The sequence below is a fragment of the Manacus candei genome, unplaced genomic scaffold (assembly GCF_025592945.1).
Source record: "Manacus candei isolate 608988 ecotype Guabito, Panama unplaced genomic scaffold, ASM2559294v1 h1tg000119l, whole genome shotgun sequence".
In the NCBI taxonomy this organism is placed as follows: Eukaryota; Metazoa; Chordata; class Aves; order Passeriformes; family Pipridae; genus Manacus; species Manacus candei.
The window spans coordinates 1,896,746-1,920,775 of NW_026138167.1; the positions used below are offsets into that span (position 1 = coordinate 1,896,746).

Consider the following 24,030-nt stretch of genomic DNA (forward strand, 5'->3'; position numbering starts at 1 on the left):
CTAACATGTTCTTCAAACCATACATTACAGTGATGTCCCCCCCAACCACGCTCACGCTGTTTCCCTGGACTTGGCTCTGCTTCTGTGCTTCTTTATACCCTCATGATGTCTATACACACCACACTCTGTTTGAAAACCTTCTTCATTTCATGACAAGGATCATGAAAGAAAAAAAAAATGAGTTGCCCACAAAAACGTTTTAGAGAATTACAAGCTTGTGAAAAGAAAAGGTCTAGCAAAATCTCTTCCTTTGCCACAATCAGATTAGGTGCTACGACCTTCATTAAAACCCCTTCTGTCTACTCATTTCACAGCATTTAATTTCCTGCCTCTTGGTGATTAAACCAACTGAAAGGTAGTAGATAAAGCAAGTTTGCTCGCTGTTTCAAACGGATATATTAATGCTTTACGCTTAAAAAGCTTGCAGAGTGTCTTCAGAGGCTGATTAACAAACATTGTACATAAACCCGTGTCTGAGGTCAGACTGTGGCAGCAGATATGTGACTGAGACTCACTACAACAGCTCGATTGCAGCGCCGTACCACAGGATACCTCCACTGCATACATTAAGGAAGCTTAAAGTTAAGCTTCACATATTTAAACACTAACAAAGTCTACTTAATGGCAGTCTTCAAAATGACAGTGGCCTCCTAATCTGCTGCAGATAAAGAAGTGCCAAGATTAATGATTACGTAAGTGCATCACAGAGCCCAGAAACAATAATCAGCTCTTCTGTTGTTATTTGTGTACAAAGGCTATTAGAGTCATCTGACATTCCAAAATCCAATTTAAAGTTGTTAAACCCCTTTCACGTACTTATTTGAGGTTGGAAAACCGAGAGGTTCAAAAAGGGAAAGGAAGGGTTTGATTTCCTAATTCTTTTTCCCTTACTGATTTTGCTCTAAGCCAAATCTCTCTTTAAGAATTGCAAAAAAATAAGCTTTTAAACAATGCCTGGAGTAACCAATATTGCTGTTGAAGGAATAATACCAATAAAACCTTAACATGCTTAGATAGCAAAATTTAAAATAATGACTACAAGCTAACCAAGTAACTATTCTACAGAAAAAGACCCCATTGAATTGAGGGTGTCGCTGACGTTGTCAGTGCAACTCCGACAATCTTCAGCAAATCAGGGTGAGAAGCTGAAGGTGCTCAGGCACCAAACACCCATCCCGGGCTATTAATGGACTTGGTGAGAATGAGAACTCCCTCTCCGGGTTACCAGAGGCACAGGAGAGCAGCGTGCTGCAAACCAGGCAGGGACAGGGATGGCTGCAGGCTCTCTGAACACCACCACACAGGCAACTGTTTTCCCACAAAATCCTTTAAAATTCAAAACCACCTTCTTTGTTGCTGACGGAGGAGTGAAAAGCGAGAACAAAGTGGGTCTCCTCCTGGTTCCTCTGTTCGCCGTTCTCTCCGGGCCCAGAGGAAGGCAGGGGCAGGCAGGGCCAGGGGCAGGGCAGGGCAGGGCAGGGGCAGGGACAGGGGCAGGCAGGGCAGGGGCAGGGGCAGGGCAGGGCAGGGCAGGGCAGGGACAGGGGCAGGCAGGGCAGGGGCAGGGGCAGGGACAGGGGCAGGGACAGGGACAGGGGCAGGCAGGGCAGGGCAGGGACAGGGGCAGGGGCAGGGGCAGGGACAGGGACAGGGGCAGGCAGGGCAGGGCAGGGACAGGGGCAGGGGCAGGGGCAGGGACAGGGACAGGGGCAGGCAGGGCAGGGCAGGGGCAGGGCGGCCGTGCCTGCGCTGAGGGGCCGGGGGAGCAGCGGGGGGAGCAGCGGGACGGGCCCGCTGTCATCGCTGCCTCCCGGGGAGCCATCCATCCATCCATCCATCCATCCATCCATCCATCCATTACAGCCCCGCTGGTCGCACAAATCGCTGCAGCCCCGAACGCCTCGTTCTCCGCTGGCCTCAGAACTCCCCGGCAGGGCAGCCGAGCAGGCCCCGCTCTCAGACAGGGCGGCGGGCAGGGGGACAGAGCCCGGACAGAGCCGGGCCCAGAGCCCGGACAGAGCCCGGACAGAGCCGGGCCCAGACCCCGGGCAGAGCCCGGACAGAGCCCGGACAGAGCCCGGACAGAGCCGGGCCCAGACCCCGGACAGAGCCGGGCCCAGACCCCGGGCAGACCCCGGACAGAGCCGGGCCCAGACCCCGGGCAGACCCCGGACAGAGCCGGGGACAGAGCCCGGACAGAGCCGGGCCCAGCCGCCGCAGTGCCGTGTGCCCGGCTCGGCTGAGGGGGAGCTGCTGCAGCCGCTGCCGTCCGGACAGGGCCGGGCCGGGCTGTGGGCTCTGCAGAGCACAGGTCCGCTCCCTCGGCCGGACCCAGCTCACGGGGAGATCACGAGCAAGAGAAGGGAAGGTGCCGGCCCTCACAACCCGGCTGGTGGGCGGCAGAGCCGAGAGAAGCTTTTCCTTCCCTGTTGTTGACAGCGGGACTAAACCAGCCCGAGTTCCTTGTGCAGCACAAACGAACCATTACCGTGTGCAGAAGCTTTTTCTTTAGGCTGCGAAGTGCTTCCCTAGTGTTCCCCAAGGTAAAGTCAATTAAGTGATAACTGCATCTGTGCAGAAAGAATTCAAAATGCTAATACCCCCACCCAGATAAGTCTTCAACCCTGCCTGCTTATTTATCTCCAGCTCTTAGAAATTATTGCCATGAATGCTCCAGTGCCTTCCCCCATTATCTTTGCAATCCTGCTTCTTCTCACAAAAAGGCAAAAAGCACAGCACATAAGCACTGTACCACTTCAACCACGCTGGGGAGGAAAACGATACAGGCAAAGAGGTATCAGCTCATCTACTGCAGAGAAGCTACTAGCAGGTTTTGCTGCTCTCCAAGTTCGTTCATCCAGCCTACAGAGGTAAGAAAATCTGCTATGCCATCAGAGGCTCACATACTCTAGAAATAACAGCAGTTTGCATCATGAATTATCTAACAGGATTCACCACTCGGGGAAAAGAAAATATATCGTGTTTGGTGGTGTGCCATTTGGCCACCAGACTCTAGAATTTTAATGTTTGTTATCTTTGCAATGGAGATAATGCAACGCTGGGCTCGGGCATCTGCTCTAAGATGGATTCCTCACCTCAACAGGAGCCGACCCGTGTTATGCAAGGCTCTGGCCACAGGTGCTGAATGTGTCCCCATGCTTTTGAAGTGAAAAAACCCCACGTAGAACCCAAAAAACCCAGTACTGAAAACAAAAGAACTCGATGATGTGCTGACTTACCATCCACACCTATATGAATGCCTCAGTACTTTATTACTTCTGTTTATAAAAAAATAAGAAAATTGCAAAATGGCCATTAAAAACTCCCTCTAACAGAAAACACTGACACCTTTTTCAAACAAGTCTGACAGTTCCATAAGGAGAACACAGCCCTGTGACCCACAGAACCGGGCAGAATACAAGCACTGGGTAGAATACAAGTATGACCAGGAGATTACACAGTAAGATTATTCATTCAACTATTGCTAAAGGTATCTAACAGATTAAAAGGGAAACCCCAACTTGCTTCACATGGTTGATATTCGGTTCTAAAGGCCAAATCAACCAAAAAGCTGGCTAGTAGTGAATGTACTTGATTTGTGTTTCCTCAAGTAAAGGAGGCTTGATAAAAATTAGAAGAAAATAATAGAAACAGTACATGTATTACTGCAATCATTTAATCTAAAACCAATCCAAACTGGTTCACAAGATGAGCTTCATCACTTTGTCAGGACAAGAAAATCACCTTGTAACCAGAGCTGAATGAAGCCTACAATAATTTACTGAGTGATGAACATAATCTCTCAACCCTTTAAAGACAGTCCTTACCCATCATTTTTGCTGATCTCTTCCAATGCTGTGTTCTGTACACACCAGAAAACAGACAGGAACAAACACCAGGAAACTCCAAAGTTTTAACACTGTACTATTTTAAAAGGTTCACCCACAGTTTCTATACCATCCTTGATAAAGCCCCAAAACATTTAACCAGAACTCCCCTATTCCTACACTCTGGAGAACACTTGCAGCATAACTTGATTATCCAAAGCTCCCAGGGGACAAATGGAAGCAGAGATACATGGGGAACAGCCAGAGGTCTTCTGAGAATAATGGAAGTGAAAGGAGAGGAAACAAACTCCACAAAGGACTGTTGGCTCAGCTCAGCCCTGAAGTTTCCCTATTCCTGAATGGAGCATTCATTAAGTAAAATAAGCTTCTTTAAGCAAGCTTTCCAAACAATTGTAAAAACCATCTGACAAAGTGAAGAATTATTGTTCGGTTTGGTACTTGACTCTCCTGAGAGAGAGGCAGCTGTTGTTCCTACTGTAGTAATTTATTAGCCAGCGGTACCGCTGTACCAACGCTCCTGGTAGGGTCTCAGTGGTTAACAAGCAGCCAAATTCTTTCCAAACTCGTGTTTCCCCAAGTATTATTTGGAAAACACTGCTAGAAGAAGTTCCAAACTGAGCGAGAAACACCAACAGATTTATCACAAGCCTTAACACGGGGCAGAACATCTACACAGAATAAATCTGTTCGGGGACTTGCGGGTGCTTTACACCGAAAGTACAAGTTTTTACTTATATTATTGCAGCACAAGTTAATGCCAATTAAGTAGGAGAGTCACTTTGGATTTAGCACAGAACCTGGCCCAGGGCACTGGCACACAGAACAGAAATAAATACTAATCGTGCTTGCTCACACTGAGAGGATTAGATAACTACAGACGTAGGAAATTAAAACCACAACAAGATGACCCCACGCTCATGATTTCCCTGTTGGAGCAGATCAGTCAATATGAATAATCGACAATGTAAATTGAAATCCTCAGATAAAAATAATGGTTTTACCGCTTTATTTCTCTTCACTTGCACAGAAATTGAGTTGACTATCTCTGACAATGCCATGGTTTAATATTCTAAACACACTATCTTCTTTAACAATGCCTGGAATAGGAACAAGCTGCTGAGCCAGATCCTCAAGGGGTGAAAATCAACACTGCTACACTGACTTCAGTGGAAGCACATTGATCTTCACCAGCTAAAGCTTTGGGCCCTAGTGGGCAATTAGGTTTCTATTATATGCTAATTTAAATAATGCACCACAGAACATTTGCTGTACAATAAAGCAAGTCTACATTCTTCTGTGGAAAAGGACAAGCATTTGCTGTGGCATGATGAGAGTTATGGATTCTGGTTTCAAAGAGCAGGATGGAGTTTCGGTATAAACTACTCCTCATAATAACATTTTTAAACCTGCAATTACTCATACTATACTACTTTGGGAAGCCTATAATTATTTGGTAGGTTCTTACCAACGTCTAGTCTAGATCATAATTGCTAACACTGCCTCCTTCAAAGGAACTAGTGACTCTGTTAAAATCTGGTTTTTGTTAGGTTCCTACTACACAAAGTGGCTGTGCTCTAATGTTATGATCTGTATTCAGTTGAGGAGGAAAACCAAGCTGATTTATGTCATAATCTTGAGCCTTTGAGCAAGGCCTGAACAAAAAAAAAAATGAATACAACAATCCCACACGCTTCTTTTGAGGCTTCTGAGGTGGCTGGGTTGGAACAGGGACCGTGGCTGCGGCTGACACAGGCCAGAGTTTTTTGGCCACACAAGTTTATGACACTGAGGACCATCTGTAACACTCTCTCACTCTCACAGGCAGGCCTCACACTCCAGCCACAAGACAAACAAGCAGAAAAGCTGGGTTCAGCAACAATGACACCAAAAAAGATTTTCAGGGGTCACAGGGCAGTTCAAGCTATCATCCTCATGTTAAAAATGTTAACAGCAGTCATTAAAAGATGTTTTGCTCTCTTCTGTAGCATTTTTTAGGTATGAGATCTTCTTTCAGTCTCCTTTTAAATGTCATTGGCACCCTTCTTCCTGCCTTAGTCATCAACAACCAAGTTATTAGCGTGCCAAGGTCCTGCATAAATTTTTGTGGACTTCTGAGGTAGTTGGGATGAGGGCATCATTCCACACTTACAGGTTCTCCTATGCTGCAGCCCTTCAAGTGAAGTGAAGGACTGGGCACATACTCTGCTCTGAAAGCTGACAGTTCACCCCAGAACAGCAGTTTGGGAGCCCTCTGAACACCTCCTTAGAGAGAGGGGTCAGCACAGCAGGGTTCTCCCCATGTGTCTGACTTGCACATGGAAAGTCATGGCAGAAACCTCCTGGAGATGATACTCCACCTAAAGACTAAAAAAACATGCACACAATTCCAACTGGTCTTTTCCAGGGAACCACTCAAGGCAGAAAGGCAGAGTAATGTGTGCTCACATAGGCCAGCAAGGTGAGATGTGGCACTGAGCTCCTCACAGCACTTTATTCCCTTTACAAACATACCTATCCTGGCAACCATGCTCCTCTCTGGCTGCATTTGTAACTGCTCAGAAATACTTTCATTTCAAACAGAAAAAGATGATATAGAGTCAAGCATTTTTAATGGTATCAACCACACAAGAAGAATGTGCCATGCAGGGAAGATCTAAAACATCCCCTCAGTAAGAACTGATCCAAAGCCTCCCCTGAGCTCCTCAGCCACCACAACCCTGTACTTTGGGTGGGCTCTGCAGACACGGGGAAAACTCCAAAGAAAGAAGAAACTAGAACTTATTTTGGTTAAGGTCCTGATGAACTAACTCCACAAGCATTTCAGTCAGCACAAACCCCCAGTCACTGAACAGAGGTGGCCTCCCCTCCTCCCCCAGTGCCTGCACAGCTCTCACTGCAAGGGCCCAATGAGGAGTAACTGGGGTTGAAACTGTTCTTGGGGGGATTAACTTTAACCTGAATTGGTTTCCTGACTTAACTCCCCATGTGACTGCGGAGATGCTGCTGGTGCTCACACAAGGGAGGGGTGCATTTGTTTGGCAATGCCAGCTTAGGGGAGACTAAAATACACAGAGCTCAACTCTCGGGCTGCTGGATTGGTATGAGGAGATCTGGGGTAGCAGGCAGAAGGACAAGGAACACAGGGTTAGTTTTCCAAGAAACAGAATAGTCTGTGAATAAGTCATTGGTTTCTACAGCCAGTATTGCTGTGAAACTTGAAGCAAGTCACTTATTTGATGTGTCAATTCCTCAGCTGTGAAATGAGGACAACGCTTCCTTACATCACCAAAGTGTCGTAAGTTGAAAATTAATGACTGAGGCACTTGGACACTGGTGCTGAGGGCCAAGTCAGTGTGCAGCTACCAGAGCTGAGTGATTAGTGACAGGGAGGGACTAAAGAATCAACATATTATTTTTGGTGGACTATTTCCTTAGAGGATAAAGCAGAGTAACTGCTACTTACTTGATTGCAAGGAATTGAAAGAGCTCTCTGTAGCTCCCTCGTGGGTGGACACCTAAACAATTAAATAGCCATGACCTAATTTTAGCCAGAAACCTTATGTCACAAGGAATTTACAGGGAGGCGTCTTCTGTATGTGCGTAAGTAATTGCACTGTGGAAGGATAGTTGACCAATGTGTTAATGTAGTTGTACAACATTTAGGGACAGACTGTATCCCACTCTCCTTCCGTATCCCACTCTCCTTCCTCATATTCCCAATTCCAAAATTTCTGACCATAAAACTGCATGATAAAAATATCATAGGACCAGGACTGAAAGAAATTCTGTGAACATGCTGCTCCCAGCATCGGCATGATGGAATCAGTTCAAGGAAAATTTACATAAAAAGAAGTGTAAGGCTGGTAGGAGAGGTTATAATCCAATCTCACCTCCTGTGTGACAGAGACGATGGGAGATCACCAGTGGGTTTTGCATGATGCCTATACACACCAGTGATACAGAAGGCACTTCTTTTGAAGTGCCATTATTATGCACATACAGCCATCAAGTGATAGAAAACACATCCCAGTTCTAAAAGAAGTTGTTCCAACAGCTTGTTTTCCTCACAGTTACAACCTGTCCTTTCCTTCTAGCCTGAACTTTCCTGCCTTCCTTCAGAAGCATATGGGAAACATTTCTTCCTCTCAGGCTAACTCAGGATTGGTACCACGGGATTGGAAAGCTGGGACTCGAAGTCCCTGTGCTGTGACAAGCACGGCGTGTGAGCCAGGGCAAGTCACAGAACTAGCACAGTTACAGCATGTCCAGCTTCTGTGAGATGTGTCGGGCTCACTGCAAACACCAGGAGCTAAAGGATTAAATAACCTCATGGAGCTGGGCACATGCCTTTCCGTAATTCAGTTCTTACCTGCAGAACACCAGGATTAGAGGCTTCCTATCTGTGAGGATCTATTAAATACCATATTGTGCTTGGATACATGAATAGGAACAGAAGCCACGTAAATACTTCAAGCGGTAAATAGTGTTTCAAGTCTTACTGAGCTTATTATGTCTCAAGAGCTCATTATGTCCTCACTAGATTAGAGAGCACATATTCAAAAAACAAACACAAACCTAAGGAAAGCAAGAATCCCCAAAGAAAGCTTTCAAGTTGAAATACCAACCTCAGGATTTTTGCTCCTGCCTTATGATTTTGAGACATTGGGCTGACAATCTAAAAATCCCCAGAAAGAGTTAACACTGACATTCTGTTTCCTCGGTCCTCTTGGCCAGGGCATCAGCCCTAAATAATAATTATTATGAAGATGTATCAGTGGGTTAAAAAAAAAAGTGTCAATATCAAGTGAAAATCCTGAACTATCTGGCTCAGCACTGAAGAGCACTGACATGTCTGCAGCCAGCCTGGCAGTTTGCACTCAAACCGCTGGGAATTTTTGTTGGCTCAGTACAGAGTGGGACTGAGTGCACCCTCAGCAAGTTTGCCAACAACACCAAGCTGAGCTGTGCAGCCCAGCTCTGGGGCCTCCTGTATAAGAAGGACGTGGAGCTGCTGGAGCGAGTCCAGAGGAGGCCCCGGAGATGCTCCAAGGGCTGGAGCCCCTCTGCTCTGGAGCCAGGCTGGGAGAGCTGCAGGGGTTCCCCTGGAGAAGAGAAGGCTCCAAGGAGACCTTAGAGCCCCTTCCAGGGCTTAAAGGGGCTCCAAGAGAGCTGAAGAGGGACCTGGGACAAGGATAAGGGGGAATGCCTTCAAACTGAAAGAGGGCAGGTTTAGACCATACAGCAGGAAGAAATCCTTCCCTGTGAGGGTGGGGAGGCTCTGACACAGGTTGGCCAGAGAAGCTGTGGCTGCCCCATCCCTGGAAGTGTCCAAGGTCAAGTTGGATGGGGCTTGGAGCAACCTGGGCTAGTGGAAGGTGTCCCTGCCCATGGCAGGGGGTCAGAAAAACATGATTTTAACATCCCTTCCAACCCAAACCGTTCTGTGGTTCTACGAATGCACAGAATTATGGACCTTCCAAAGCACATCCTTCTAACTTCGTGGGCAGAGAGTTCAGCACCCTGCAAATCGTACCCAAGACTCAAATCTTCAGTGTTGCATCTGCTTTTGTTCAACTCCTTATTTTCTGAGTTTGTGTGGTTAGGCACTGAAACGTGAATCTGTTGATTCCTGGCTACAACAACACAGGCTTCTTGTGTGGCCCAAGCCACGTCCCTCAAGCTATACTTCAGTCCCCTCCTTGGCAAACAGGTAAAACATCCCTCAGTGATGTTTTATGCATAAATTAACTCATGGAAGCCGGTTTTTCAAAGAGTTCACTAATTAACATTATAGACAACCTGCAGATAAAGAGATTGTCAGAGCTCTGTCTGGCAGCTCTGGCCCAGGGAAAGAGTGCATTCCAGAAGTGATGATAGAATCTCCATACAATTCCAGAAAGCCAAGTTTACTGAATTCCACAAGGTTATTTTTTAGGAATGTTTACTTCTTAGCAACATAGCATAAGGATTTCATACAATGTAGGGCATCTCCTACATTTATTTTTACTTGGAATGAAATGGCACCATCAGTTTTCAGCACAATTTATATGTGCTATCTTGACAAGATTTCCCTGGAGAAATCCTGAAACACTTAGTAGATCTAGAACAAAGACTTTAATGGTGGAGACCCTGTTTTTCACAAATATACATTTACAAGTTGCTGGAGAATGCAAAGAGAGTTCTACAAAAGGCATGTTGATTATCCTACATTTTCAGATGTAAGCTCAACAGGGTAGATAATGTATTTTTCCAGTGTTTATACAGTGCCTGGTATCTTACTTGTGCTTAGAATAAAGTCCACAGATAACTTCATTTTCTAGGATTCATAAACCAGTATGATATCTAAGTACAAAACTCGGGTATAAAACAAATTAAATAAAACACAAATTTTATCCTAGGATGACCAGAAATAGAATAGCAAGAGGACCAAACATTACTTGTTCTGCCTACACTGACTAAAGAGGGTAAACTGGGAAGAGACTAAACCACAAATTTTAGCTGTTTCTTTGCCTTCCTTCAAGTAGTACAGGATATAACCTGACAGTTCTGCAGTCTTCACCATCACATGATTTACTTAACCTAAAAGTTGAAAACCTTTTAAGCTCATCTCATTTTAAAATACACATAAATTGAAATAGTCAATATTGAAAGACAAACAAGAGGAAGTTTTTACTAAGTCTGCAATTAGATATTTCAAGAGCCACTGAAAAACGGCTCCTGAAAATAGGAGCTGAAATGTGCTTTCAAACAACAGCTGAACTTCTGTCACAAGTTATTGCCGAGCCTACATACCAAATACTTGGAGTTTTCTTTGAAACTTAAGAGCTTACTGATTACAGGAACTAAATAATAATTACTGCCTTTGATTTTAAGACCATAATCCAGGACTGGAAAATGGATTTGTCACTGTTGCTGCGCACCAGCGAATTCACTTGCTTTGTTTCCAATGTAACAACACGACCATCTCACTGTAAGGCAAAGATCTGAGCTAACACAGCCAACAAACTGTAATTTTTTTGTTTCTCAGTCAAAACTCAGGTGAACTTCATCTTTGTTTGTCTTTTGTTTGCATACAGGTGGTGTAACTAATCCATGAAAAGCTGTTGCAACATGAACGACACTCAAAATCAGCACGCACAAATATTGTCATTAAGTTTATTTGGAAAAATAAATGGCCTGTGATTTCATGACCAGCCAACTAATCAACACTGTGCCTTTGCTGAAGCACGCCCTGAACTCCACGTTGTGCAGTGTTCTGGGAGGGAGGAGGGCCCATCTGCTCCTGCTCCCCTCTGTCCCAGAGCGGACAATCCGGAGCTGAACCTCCGCCAGGGCTGCATTCACCCAGTCCTACAGCTGGAACTGGGCCAGCACGAGGTTCAGTGGGTCCAGCCTGCTCACCTCTTAGTGCCACCCAGAGGACTCACCCTCTTCACACAAAAGAAAGGAAGGCTTTCCAGAGCAAATACAACCATTACAACACTGCACCTTTCAAGTATTGGGAATCACGCTTTTATGTGAGGGAAGGGAGAAGTGTCCTTGCTCTAACAAACTAGACATGCCACTGCTAAATTAAACTATTAAACTTTTAGAATATACACTAGTAGGGCAACTAAAGTAGCATTTTAGTGATGATGCAGCTTTGAATCCTCCCAGTGAGGCAGCAATGTCAACTTTTTAAACCATTCAGCTGTTCTAGGCTTGTCTCACTGAGCTTAACAATTAGGGAATTTTTGACCAATATACTTTTACATTGCAAGTGGAGGCAGCAGGAAGGAGGTAAGTACCTGCTGGAGGCAGAAACTCCAGTCGTAATCCAGACTAACAGGGCAGACAGAGCTCTCACGTGTGTGGTGCCTGAGTGAGAGGAGTTGGATAACACTCATATCAACTGCGCCGTGATTTTCAATTTTGCCCTTAAAATTTCCAGTCTTCCCCAAACTGAAGAGAGCAGTTTAACTGAGCCTATGCAAACAGAGGATTACTAGCCCCTTATCTATGCCAGCGATCCTCTGAAATGAGGTGTTACCCAGGAGAGCAGTGGGAAGGTACAGGGCTTGCCACTCCTAGGTGGTACCCGACTTAAATACATTCCCACGGTTTTTCACACTGCCAGAGAGGGGAAAAAAAAACCCCAACACCAAACAAGCCAGGCCAGCAGTGGCTCTCTGAGAAAGCTGTGAAGAAGCAGTTGCAGCTCCCACCATCTGGTGCAGTGGGGGAATGACCCTCCCCTTTGCCCAGCCTCCCCCTGGGGCCCAAGAAAGCCGAGGTGGCCCTACAGTTGGGGGGTGCCAGGCTGGCAGGGGGAAGGCTGGCAGCAGCTCTCCCAGAGGTAGGAATGATCAAGGAATAAGCAATGACTCACACTATATGATTTATTGCCGGGCAACGTTCCCAAATGTGTTAATAAAGTTGCAGCCAAACAAATGCACATCCCTTAGGTCTTGTCTTTGTTCCAGCACGGCCAAGACAATTGAGTATTATTTTCAAGTAAAACAAGGATGAGATTCTAGACAATATTTCTACCACAATTAATATTTATGTTTCACTGTTCTACTTCACAGCACTGCCAACCCTTGAGTATTCAATAAAAAAAAAAGGCACAAAACAAGAAAGAAGTGAGCATACACACAGACACAAAGTCCTAAGATATTTAACAAATATTTTTGAGTTGTTCTATCTGGGTTTCAGTTTATCTTGGGCACTTTCAGGTGTCAAATACAACAGATAAAAACATTCCATCACCACATTCAACTGCAAAATACCAATACAAAACCAGTTAATTCTGCATCAGGCAGCAAGCAGCTTAATACTTCATAGCAAAGCTCTTCTTGGAGGTCTTCTGGAAACTGAGAAAGAGAGGGAAGGGGAAAGAGGCCAAAGAGTTGTTAGAACTGAAACGTTTAGCTGATCAGCAGTGAAGCTCTGGGGAAGCAGTGATGAAGCACAAAAAGTTGTGACAGGTTTCTGTCAGCAGCCCACTCAGGTTTCACATCCAAGCGGGTGACAAAGGTGTTTCCATCTCTGAGCTTTCACAAGCACTGACAGAGAAACCAGAGTCACAGTTTGGTTTCCAATGGGGCACTGAATCATGAGGGACATGAGACACATTGCACAGGGCAGCTCTGGGAGGGACAGCAGGGATGAAGCCGTCAGAAGGCCAGGGAAGCACAAAGCAGTGATGCAGCTGGGAGGATATGCCTTCCCCGGATCACCCACAGGTAGTTTCTGCACTGAGTCTGGAGAGTCCTTTACTTCAGAGACTAGATAAGCCATGTGTTAGATGCATACAACCACAATATATTTACAAGCTGTATCCATGATTAAAACCACCAGGAATGTTTTTAAATGATAGCTGAGAATCAGCTATATCCCTTTCCAAAAGCCAGAGCTGAACAAAGGCAAAGGAGTGAGCAGAAGAAACACACTATAAAGTGTGTAATTTAAAAATGAAAGCATCTTCCAGCATGAATTATGCTTCTCTTATGGATGAGTGGAAAAAACATGTTATCAAGTAGTTTGTCAAGTAAATGCAACGAATTAATGAAAAATCAACTGATCTACCAGATTTTATTAGGTGTAGTGATTTTACAGCCCACTTACAGCCATCCTTAGGAACTTCCCTACCTCAGCTTCCACTCACTCTTACAGAAAGAGTTAAGCAGTGAATATAAAGGTACAGCTTCTTACAAATAATCAAGGTTAACCATGCTTCTAGCACACATACCTCAAAAATCATCATCTCTATCTCACTCTTTTTTCATTTCTATTTTTATGCATGTTTTATAACGTCCCTAACATTACTACAGTAGCACATGTATACAATTTATAAAAAAAATACATACATTGGGGTGCACACTCAAGTTTATTTCTTTTTTAATTATGGGGGTGCACGAGTTTGGAGACCACTGTTCTGAGCAACCTGATACACCAGAAATAACATCTACTGGCTACCTGTGTTAACAAACAGACCAGCACTGGGTTTTCCTCTTGAAGATGCCATCAGGAAGAAGGATAGATGGATAACTTGTACACCACTGTCACTACAGCAGAGCTGAGGAACCACGCTTTTGGACGAGGACCTCATACACACAAAACATAATATGTAATAAATGCAGATAAAAAGATGGATCTTTAATGGAAGTACAAAACTGTATCTTCTTTTGCATTTTCCTTGCTCCCTACTATTTAGCTCCAAAACTTGTTGGCCAGCTCACTTCACTGTAATTCTGGCTTTGCACACCTCATACGTGATTTAGACGGTGACTGCTGTGCTTTGTAAAATAACTTGTTTAAGAGTAATTCCAGACAGCTTTCTTGCTTCATGCAGGTTCATTTTCATCAACTCAGCTCTACTAGGCAATCTACAGGCAAGGCAGAGGTTTCACTGACAGGTTCCTTAACTGTAGCCTGTGGTTGATTTCTCGTTAATCACGCTGGTAACCAGAACAGTTTGCACGAGTTCAGAGAGCTCAGGATACACAACTGAACACTGCAGATGCTGCAGCAGCTTGGCATGGTAATGTCACATCTCCTTCCTCCAACAGAGCAAATCTGAGAGCAGCAGTTTTGGTTTCCTGAGCGTGCCAATGTTCGCCTGCCGGTGCCCTGGTACAGACTGCCAGGGGTGCTGATGAAACCCAAAATGTTTTGGGGTGGGGGGCAGGGGGCACAGCTTTAACAGACCAGATGTGAATTTTGGTGGATTGAAAAACAACTAAAGTCCATCTCAAGAGATGGTTTCTTCCAGTTGTCACAACCCTCTAGTATGCTTGGAACTACTCCAGAAGGCCACTAAAGGAACCAAGATCTCTTGAAGAACTGAGCATGCAGTGCTGGAAAGGCACAGCACGGAGGTGTCCTGGAGGGCCCTGTCTTTCATTCCTTCACAATGATCTCAAACAGTTGGTTACAAAGGGCCTAAAATGCACAGTTGTGTTGTTACCCCTCACGACACTGATAAAGAGATTAAATAAGGCACTGGCAGCTTGCTTTCAAAGGAGGGTGAAAGAAGAACACAAGAAAGTGAATTAGAGATGAAGAACGTTAACATGAAGGAGAAGAAATGAAAGTAATGAAATGAAAGAAATGAGAAACTAGACAGCAAAGGGAAGAGGATCAGGCAATTACACAGCACTTCAGCAGGATGACAGTTCTGCATGCAGCCTATGTGATCCCAAGCAGGAAAATTCTTACATCCACCTAAATGGAAGAGCCAAAATGGAAGGATAAAGATGGAAGTGGCAGAAGTACCATGCTCCAGTCTAAAAATATACACACTACTGATTTCCCGAGCTGTCTGTGGGGAGCTGCAATCAGCAATGCTTAGGTTTGTTATGCCCTCTCTCAAACTCCTGAAAAGACAAAATCCCATTAATAGAGTGTAAGAAGCAGGCTCACACAAACTGTATTAAAATCCACTGTGTTTTGGTTATATCTAGATTTTAGTTTTGATGACCAGTTAGCACTTTATCATAAGTTTCACACAATATATACACACTATAAGAAGTTTTAAGTTTTCTTTCTTACATTAAGTTGTTTGAACGTAGCAAAGCAATTTTTCAATTGAACACACATCAGAAGAAATTTACCTTGAAAATTTACCAATCTGACAAGAGTTAATGAATTTATGATTAAAAACCAAGGTTGTTTCTTTCTCTGTACAAACTAGCAGGCTCACTGCATAGCCTGATATTATTGCAAAGACCTTAACATGATAAAAGCAAAAAGCATTAAGTGTATTAATGTCTGTTCAAAATGAATTGTCTTTGCAGTATAGCAGTGCATTATCTAGTTTCTCTTCACACTTCTTTGATTAAAACAACAACCACCAACCCAACAAACCAATCACTATTCGTAGCTTAAGAGGCCCAAAGCCTCTTCACAAAACAATTCTGTTGTCACTTTTATATAGGGTTAGTTGATGCTTTCTCCCTCCTTTTTTCAGTGAGCTAAATATAATTAATGACTTCAAAATGGAATTAGTTCAACAGCATTCGGCTGAAAGCATTTATTTATATGAATCCAGTTATAAACCATAACTCAAAGGCACATTGTAAAGAAATTTACTTCACTGAAAATTCCAATAGCAGCCTTCTATATAAAAGTGGTATTAGAGCTTAGACATTGGGACAGTCAACATAAATTCTGATTTTAACAGGCTTGGATAAACATATAAATTTTGGCTCAGTGAGTCTGCTTCGGCTGTCAATACTCTGAAATAGATACAAGCTTTAACAAACCTTTAATTCAAAAGCCCATTACTGTACCAACTGAAACAGAAAGACGAGTATCAAAGAGGAGTTCTTCCCCACTTTCATGGTATTACTTCTGTAAGACATCAATTGATCTACAGCCCTTGAAAGAAAACAACTCGCCTCCCTCTCCTGGATAAAAGTCAGTGCAGTTTTTTCATCCATCACAGTGTAACAGCATCAAAATACACCTTTTGCATCTGCTTAAAACCAGGAAAAAAACACCCTGCAAACCACAAAGCCATTCCATGACATGTCAATTTACTTCTTCTGACAGATTCACTACAGAAAAAAGATGTTTTCATTAAAAAAACCCAAAACTAAATGAGAGAAATGAGGAAAAAGAGAAGGAAGAACTTTTGACAGATGAAGTCCTTTGCCAGGTGAACATCAGATCATTGGGACAGGATGTGAAAAACAACTGTGACTGCTGAGGAGGCTGAAGAGCACTGGGTGCTGTGCCCACTGCTCCGTGGTGGATTCCAGCCCACCCTGCTCCCTGTGACCCTGTCACACAGCCTGGCCCTGCTGCCTGAGGGCACCAACACACAGAGCATCCCACTGTCCAGAGCATCCCACTGCATCCTCACCTTCTGCACTGGACAGGATTCCTCTCAACCAGGGCCATTTAGGCAATGTCCTGAGATATAAAACACTGCCAGACTACCTGCTGGTTACTTAGTAACTAATGACATCCACAGCATTTAGCAGAGCCCGATGAATTGTGTAACTAACTTAATTTACCCTCTCTGGCATTAAAATCAGTTACTCTTAATAAACAATGTTTTAAAATACGTAGGTGGATTCTTTAATTCAAAAGAACAATGTACTTGGAACTCCTGTTGATGGCATTAACAGGCAGGTAAACAATTTTCATTTTCTTTCCCCCAGTGCTGTGGGTATTGTCCCTTTCAGAATACAGTCCTTGGTTTCTTCTTGTGTCTCAGATGCCCTTTTCTCTGAAAAACACCGTAGTATTTACATTCAACTTTCTCTTTTTGATGGAAATGCTTTTAATTCTTCCAGCGATAAATCCCCTTTGATTAGGTTGTTCAATTACCTGTTCTCATCATGAAAAGAATATAATTTTGAGTAGCAGTAATAAGCACAGCTTCACTGAGAGACCTAATTTCATTGCTGGCCCACATGAAAGGAGGGAAGAGTTCTTCCCCAGTGTTATCAGCAAGGCAGTGCAGAGAAGCAGCTCAGCCTCCCTACACTGGTGACAGGAACCCCTCACGTTTGATGCTCACAGGCAACTCCACAGATGTGAACACAAACACAAACAGGAGCTGCTACACCAACCCAGGAATTCAACTCCTGCCTTGGGACAGTCTTTGGGACAGTAAAATAATTCTGAGAACAAATGCAAACGCCTAAAATACAGTAGGTTTGGAATAATTTCTCCCCTTCTACCAACGCGATTTATGAGCGTTCAAACTGCTTGGGACATGATACTGTTCTCAAAAGGAAGAAATGAGTAGGTACTTAAAACTACATGAATCTCAAGAAGACTTTCCACTGACACTGCTTACAGTGGGCTTAATTACTTATGGGAAGAAATCATCCCACTGTATATATGCCCGAATATTTGAAAAACAAGTAAAGGGAATAAAAATTAAAATCTTGTTTGCAAAGCACTGGATTAGAAGGCGGCAATCTGGGTTTTGTGTCTTTGGATAAATCTGTTAGATAGCTGGATCAAAGTAGTCCTTTATAAAACAGACACTTGACAGAGATGTTTGGAGACTTGGAACATTTTCCAAAGTGATAACAATTTTGGTATCCAGCTTAAGTTTGAAAGCATTTTCTGAAAACTGGAATTAATGATAATTAAATTAATTCTTCTCCCACATTGCATCTGGTGATTATATTTGAAGTCGGGCTATGTAATTTCAATTATTAAGGTGCTTTTACACCAGAAGCAGATAAGAGTCCTCAGAAACTGTAAAACTTCCATCAATGAAAAAATGCTTGGCTGACAAAAACTGCCTCAAATTCAGAAGTAATGCCTTGGCCAGTGCATTGCAGAGCTTCTCGTGTGACAGACACAGCTCCATGCCAGCTTTGGACATGCTCCTGGAACTTTAACTTTAGGCTCCGAGGAGACAAGCTGGACATGTGTGCATGTTGCCCATTCAGGAGATCCATTCACATGCAAAGAGATCCCAGCACTGCTAACACAAAACTCTGCTAACACAAAACTCCAGCTCAGCACAGCCACCAGACCGCTGGGGCTGCGGCAGCAGCCCAAGGGAAGAAGTTAAGCCACACAACCCCACATTATTTTTGCTGGCACCTCCCTAAGAAATTTTTCAATTCAATTCAATGAGGGGAAAAAGAAGTATTGAAGGATTTCATTTTGGGATTTTGGTTTTACGAGCTGCTGGCAGCTCTCCCTGAGCAAGCACATACACACACTCCTTGGAATAACAAGCTGTTAACCCGACAGTTTGGGCACTCCGAAGGTGGGAAAGTCTCTAATAGTTTGTTGTTGGGTTTGGAGTTTTTTTGTTAATTCAAAAGTAAAGTCTTGCAGAAGTTCCTTCGATTTAGCATATAAATTGAATTCATTTGATTGGGTTTTCTATAATGTAAAACTCTTGTCTGTTCCAAACACAGTCCATGCCAAGGAGCAGGTCAGGACTTGACACACTGGAGCGAGGAAAGCTCCACCTTTCCCAGCACAGCACTGACATGTCTGCAGTTCACTGCTCCCGGTGAGGTACCTGCACATTTACGGCAGAGCAGGGCTCACTATTCACAACCCATTGTTATAATTTCCTGAGCAAGGGCTGCTCTCAGCACGCTGGGCACCCCAGCTCTCCCAGCACCCCCGTGTGCAGCACTGAGCAGTGCTATTAGAAGGACCCCGGGGTGTTGCAAGATCCAGGTAAAGCCACTTAGTCAGTAAAGCTCTTCAAGTACAGCTCATTTCTCCCCATCAGCAGGGCAAGGCAACAGATATAGAAATGGGCCTCCTTAAAAATAGCCACGTTATATTTGTCCAAACGAGAAAACATCAATCTGTTTTCCCTGTAATGTCTTCCTCAAATCGCCAAGAACTTCATGTTTCTGAAGGGCCAAAAGCTCGTTGCCATTGCTTTTTCTTCCTCCCTGGCCACGGGGACTTGTCAGGGTTCAAGTCCCATCCCACGATGGAAATCTTTTGCTATTGCAACGGGGCAGAACAAAGGGTTTGATACAAGTTTTGAACATACTTCTGGAACAGTAATTTGTTCACGTGTTGTCACGTCCACCCTGATCTCTCCATACACAACTGCTCCACCTCTTTACAGTAATGTTATGGAAGATCCTGACTTTTCCAAAGAGATAATTACAGGCTGCTTGCTGACAATTACTTCCAGTCTCAAAGCAAACAAGACAAACAATGGCACAAATCAGTGATCCATGTCATATCTCAGGTAACAATTTATTATCAAAATGAATGTATTTAATGCACAGCATTAACAAAAGGAACATTCTAGCAATGCTCTATCAGACACTGTTTTAAAAATATAAGAATATAGTCTAGGGAACTATCAGAACGTCAACTTGAAGGCAGTAGGAAATACTGGGACCAGTCATACCAAAGGTGTTTGTGGCTGGTTTATTGGTAAAAGAAGCACTGAGCACGAGCCCGAGCCTTCACAGATCCTCTGTCCTGGCCTCCTGGAGAGATTTCTGTCCTTCCACCAAATGCAAATGCTTGTCTCTCCTGAGGTGCCCAAATTGTTATTTTCAAGCCTTGATGTCTTAACACAATTCCCAGCAGTTCTTCTTAGCCTTTTACATTCTGACTTCTGTTTACTGATGCACTACTTCTCCAAGTGTAGTAGCATATCAATTAATTATACAGTAGTCTGCCTAATCAGGTTTCCCCAGGGTTTTTAACAGAAACCCTTTGTATTTCTTAATGATTCCACGAGATTGTAACTATTTTTAGTTCTGCAGTAAAAGAAATGAGTCTGCTGACAATACTATCTCCAAAAAAGATGGAACTGCTATTAAAACCGTTGATCCAAGCACACTTGAACTTTGGAGAATTCAGCTTTTGTCTGGATCTTACGATTAACATTTTTGTATACCACATAAGCAGTCAGCACTCACAGAAATACAAATGAAGAAGAAAGACTGGAACTGAAGAATAGATGTGACCTACTTTACATTTCAATATTAAACCAGACACATTCAAATTAACAGCAAAGCCTCCACTGCCTCCGACACAGTGCTACCACCAATTGGTCAAGGCAGGTCAAAAATTTTCAGTGATCAACTTCACATGTCCTGTCTTGTTCTGAAAGAAGACATGTGGTCTACATACCCAAGATTACTTGTCGTTAGTTCTAAGGCAGATATCCACAAACTTCCACTCTGATTTAAAGGGGAATTCAAGAATAAGAAAAAATAACAAAAACTCACCAAACAACAAAATCACAACAAACTACTAAAAGCACAAATCAGCAAAAATACATTCAACTTCCACATTACAAAAGCTCAGAAAAGCAGCAAAAAAAAACAGGTGGAGGTGGTTTTAGACCGGCTCTCTGGTAGACCCGGTCAGATTTTTGGCTAAATTTTATTAAGAGAGGTCATAATTAAAAATATGAAATAGACAGCTGCCTTACTATAAAAGAGTTATTCTCCTAGGATCATAGAGGAGTTGATGTTGGAAGGCACCTCCGGACATTGCTGGATGCAGCCCATGCTCAAGGCAGGGTCAAATAAAGCCCAGGCTTGTGTCCAGTTGAGGTTTGAGCATCTCCAGGAATGGAGACTCCACAACCTCACTGGGCAACTTGATACAGACCTTGACCAAAGGCATAACAACATAAGTCAGGAAGCAGATCTCTGGCTTTCATTGATGTCCTTTATGCTCCCTGCCCACCCTCCCCCCAGTGATGGCACTGTTGTCCCCACAGTGCCCCCCATGCCCCTGTGTGCACCCCTGGGGCCCAGCACAGCAGCACTGCTGTCCCCACAGTGCCCCCCGTGCCCCTGTGTGCACCCCTGGGGCCCAGCACAGCAGCACTGCTGTCCCCACAGTGCCCCCCATGCCTGCACCCCTGGGGCCCAGCACAGCAGCACTGCTGACAGCACCTACACTCGACCCTGGGCAGCGCAAGGCTGGACTCTGAGACACTGCTTTTAACTCCTGGTCATACCTATTCCCCAAATCAGAAATGAAGATGTGCCAGAGATCATTTCCACATTAGGAAAGCAGCTCTTTATAGCATTCCACGGGGACCTGTCTGCAAGGATGAACTGTATCTCTATACAGTTCCTTTTGTCCTGTATTTGTTCTTTGATGTACAAATATGCCACAGACTAAGCGGTGATCTCTTTGATGTTGAACTTTTATACTTTATTGCAACTAGCACACTTACAAGAGGAGCTGCCAGTCATTTTCCCTTCTAAACATTCAAATTTCATGAGGCATTTGCTTTATGAGTCAGATTTCTTAGTAACTTGTTTTCAGAATTTCCACAAGAAGTGTGCTACTCTTCTGGAATGATAACTTGATTAAAAACCAAGATCTGATCAGGTTTTTCAAGTATTACAAATTAATACAAGCATTGGCTAATATATCTGAATACATTTAACATAAAGTATAATTACCTAGTCAAGTCTGTATTTCCTCACTCCCTTTCAGGTACTTCGGGACTCCAGCAGTGACCAGGAGGAGTTGCATTGGGAACAGTGTAATGCATGTGTGCAGTGGGACCTCTCTGGTTTCTCTGCCAGCCTCCAACACTACAGTTCAGGGACTTCCAGAGCCAAAGGCAGCCTCTGCAGTACAGGTTTCCATACTGCAGTGTGTAGAGATAAAATTCCAGGCTGATAGTACCAAGGCAGATTAAATTACAAAGTTAGTTACTTCTGTGACAAAACAGTAATCAACACTAGCACAAACAACATGTTAGAAAGTGCAAATTTACCACCAGAAAGCTACAGCTTTCAGTGGGAGACATAAAAAAGCATTTCCATTCTGAAGCACTTCTGTGAGGGCTTTTAAATCAATCCTAGGAGCTGAAATTCTCTGGAATGAGATTTTGCCATTCACAAGGCCTCTGCTTTAGAGTGACCTTTATGTTTGGCTATTTTTCCCTTCTGTAAGTATAAACACTGTAGCTGAGAGGGAAAACATCAGAGGAAAATTAGAATATTTTGGAACAGTGACAGCAAAGAGGGAACATTTCCACATGCTAAGCTCTAGGTTTCCACAACAACATCAGTACTGCTCCTGATGCCCCTCTCCAAGCCAACTAGTTTAAAGGTGTATGATCGGGGTACTGGCCAGAGAAATGCACTACTCTGAACACTTTAATTTCAGCTTAACATTTTAAAGGGAGAAAACCATACAATACTTTCTAGATGGTTTTACTAAGTGAGAAAAAAAAATAATTTAAAATGAAACAGATCTGTTACAGACACCGATTCCTCCTTTTCAAGAACATCCAGCAGCTCAGCAAGGGAAGTGTGTGTTGAGAGCTAGCAAGGTGTATGTGAAGGAGGGAGCACTCAGCTCTAGCTATGCCAGGCATAGCTACACTCAACCTTTCTGGCTGAGAAATGCAAAGTTAGCCCCAGAAACACCAGCAGATTTTTAAGAAATCTGGATAAATTGAGCTAGCAATACTGGAAACGTCACATTTTCAGGGACTTTTCAGGTCAAGGTTAAAGTTAGTTCTCAGCTCTCACCCAGATTCTACCACATGCAGTAAAATAACCCACCAAGAAAAACCCAGGGGTGAACCACTGCTGGTGTTACTGAGAGGCTGCACACAGTGTCTGTCAGAGCATCCCCCGCAGGAGGCAGGAGGAGAATTTTGCTCCTCCTTGAAAAGAACAATAGGAAAATCAATTCCTTGATTTAGCTCCCTGTGCTGGCCCCACTCCAGCCCCCCAGGCCCGAGTGCCAGCCCAGAGGCACGGCCTGGCCCTGCTGCTGCCACAGGTGCTGCCAAGCACTGCTATCGCCGAGGAGCATCTGGGCAGGGAGGGAGGAACGCTCAGGGCCTGCTTCCCTCAGCCATTTGGGAGGCGCCTATGGAGATGAGGCTTCTCAAATGAAACATCTCTGGCTCTTTAATTAACATGTCTGGCTTTTTTACTATCTGTTGATACAAGAATCACTCCAGCAGTTACAAACAGCTCTATGTAGCCACATTTTAAGCAAATACTTCTTTTTATTCAGCGCACCCACGGTACAAGAAAAACTCTCCCCAAAGCTTAACACAATACACCTCTGTCAGTGTGACAATTGCAGGGAGTGTCCCCTGAAGCTCAGCTACTGCAGACCAGCACAAACAACCTGCCCCTCTCTGCCTGGCACAGGGTGAGCCTGTAGCAAGAGAGGCAAACACACCTCCAGAACTCTGGAGTGCTCCAGCCCGAGGGACCAAACCAGGCCTGGGACCGGACAGTAGTTTCACTCACATTTATATTCTCCAAAACCGGTGAGTGATGTAACATCCATCATGCCAACAATCCTACAGTGAACTAGGAGGAGGTAGTCCAAGGAGGGGAAAAAACAGTGGCAATCTACAACGTGCAGTTTTCTGCAGTGCACAAGACGGGTTTATTAATTCCCAAATCGAGCTTCAAGTAATCACTATAAATTTACTAGAAAATGTGTGTTTTCCCACAATAGCTACTCTGACAAATCAAACACAGACAAAGATGAGCTAATTAATTTAGCTGAATGGGAAAATGCGCCCATTATGAGCAGCATTACAGTTGATGCAGGAAGAGAGCAGCTACTGCTGCTCCTGTCAAGTACTAGAGCAATTTATACCATTCAAATTTAAGATGGAACTAAAGCACGCAAATACCCATGTAAAGAAAGGACCGTTCTGATGACCAGGGATCATTTTTCACTGGCTTTTTACACTCTACCTAGACCAGAAGCTTCAAGCAAAGAG

At 44.0% G+C, this 24,030-nt stretch overlaps 1 protein-coding gene and 1 long non-coding RNA gene across 6 annotated transcripts in view; one reads left to right on the forward strand and one right to left on the reverse strand.

Annotated features, from left to right (window-relative positions):
* RORA (RAR related orphan receptor A) overlaps window positions 1-24,030 on the reverse strand; it is a 388,788-nt gene that overhangs the window by 36,508 nt on the left and 328,250 nt on the right. The gene's annotated exons all lie outside the window — the stretch shown is intronic.
* LOC127462147 (uncharacterized) lies at window positions 2,200-23,444 on the forward strand. The gene is made up of 3 exons (XR_007900314.1): window positions 2,200-2,543; window positions 2,647-2,870; window positions 21,759-23,444. It is a non-coding gene; the product is annotated as an uncharacterized LOC127462147 (long non-coding RNA).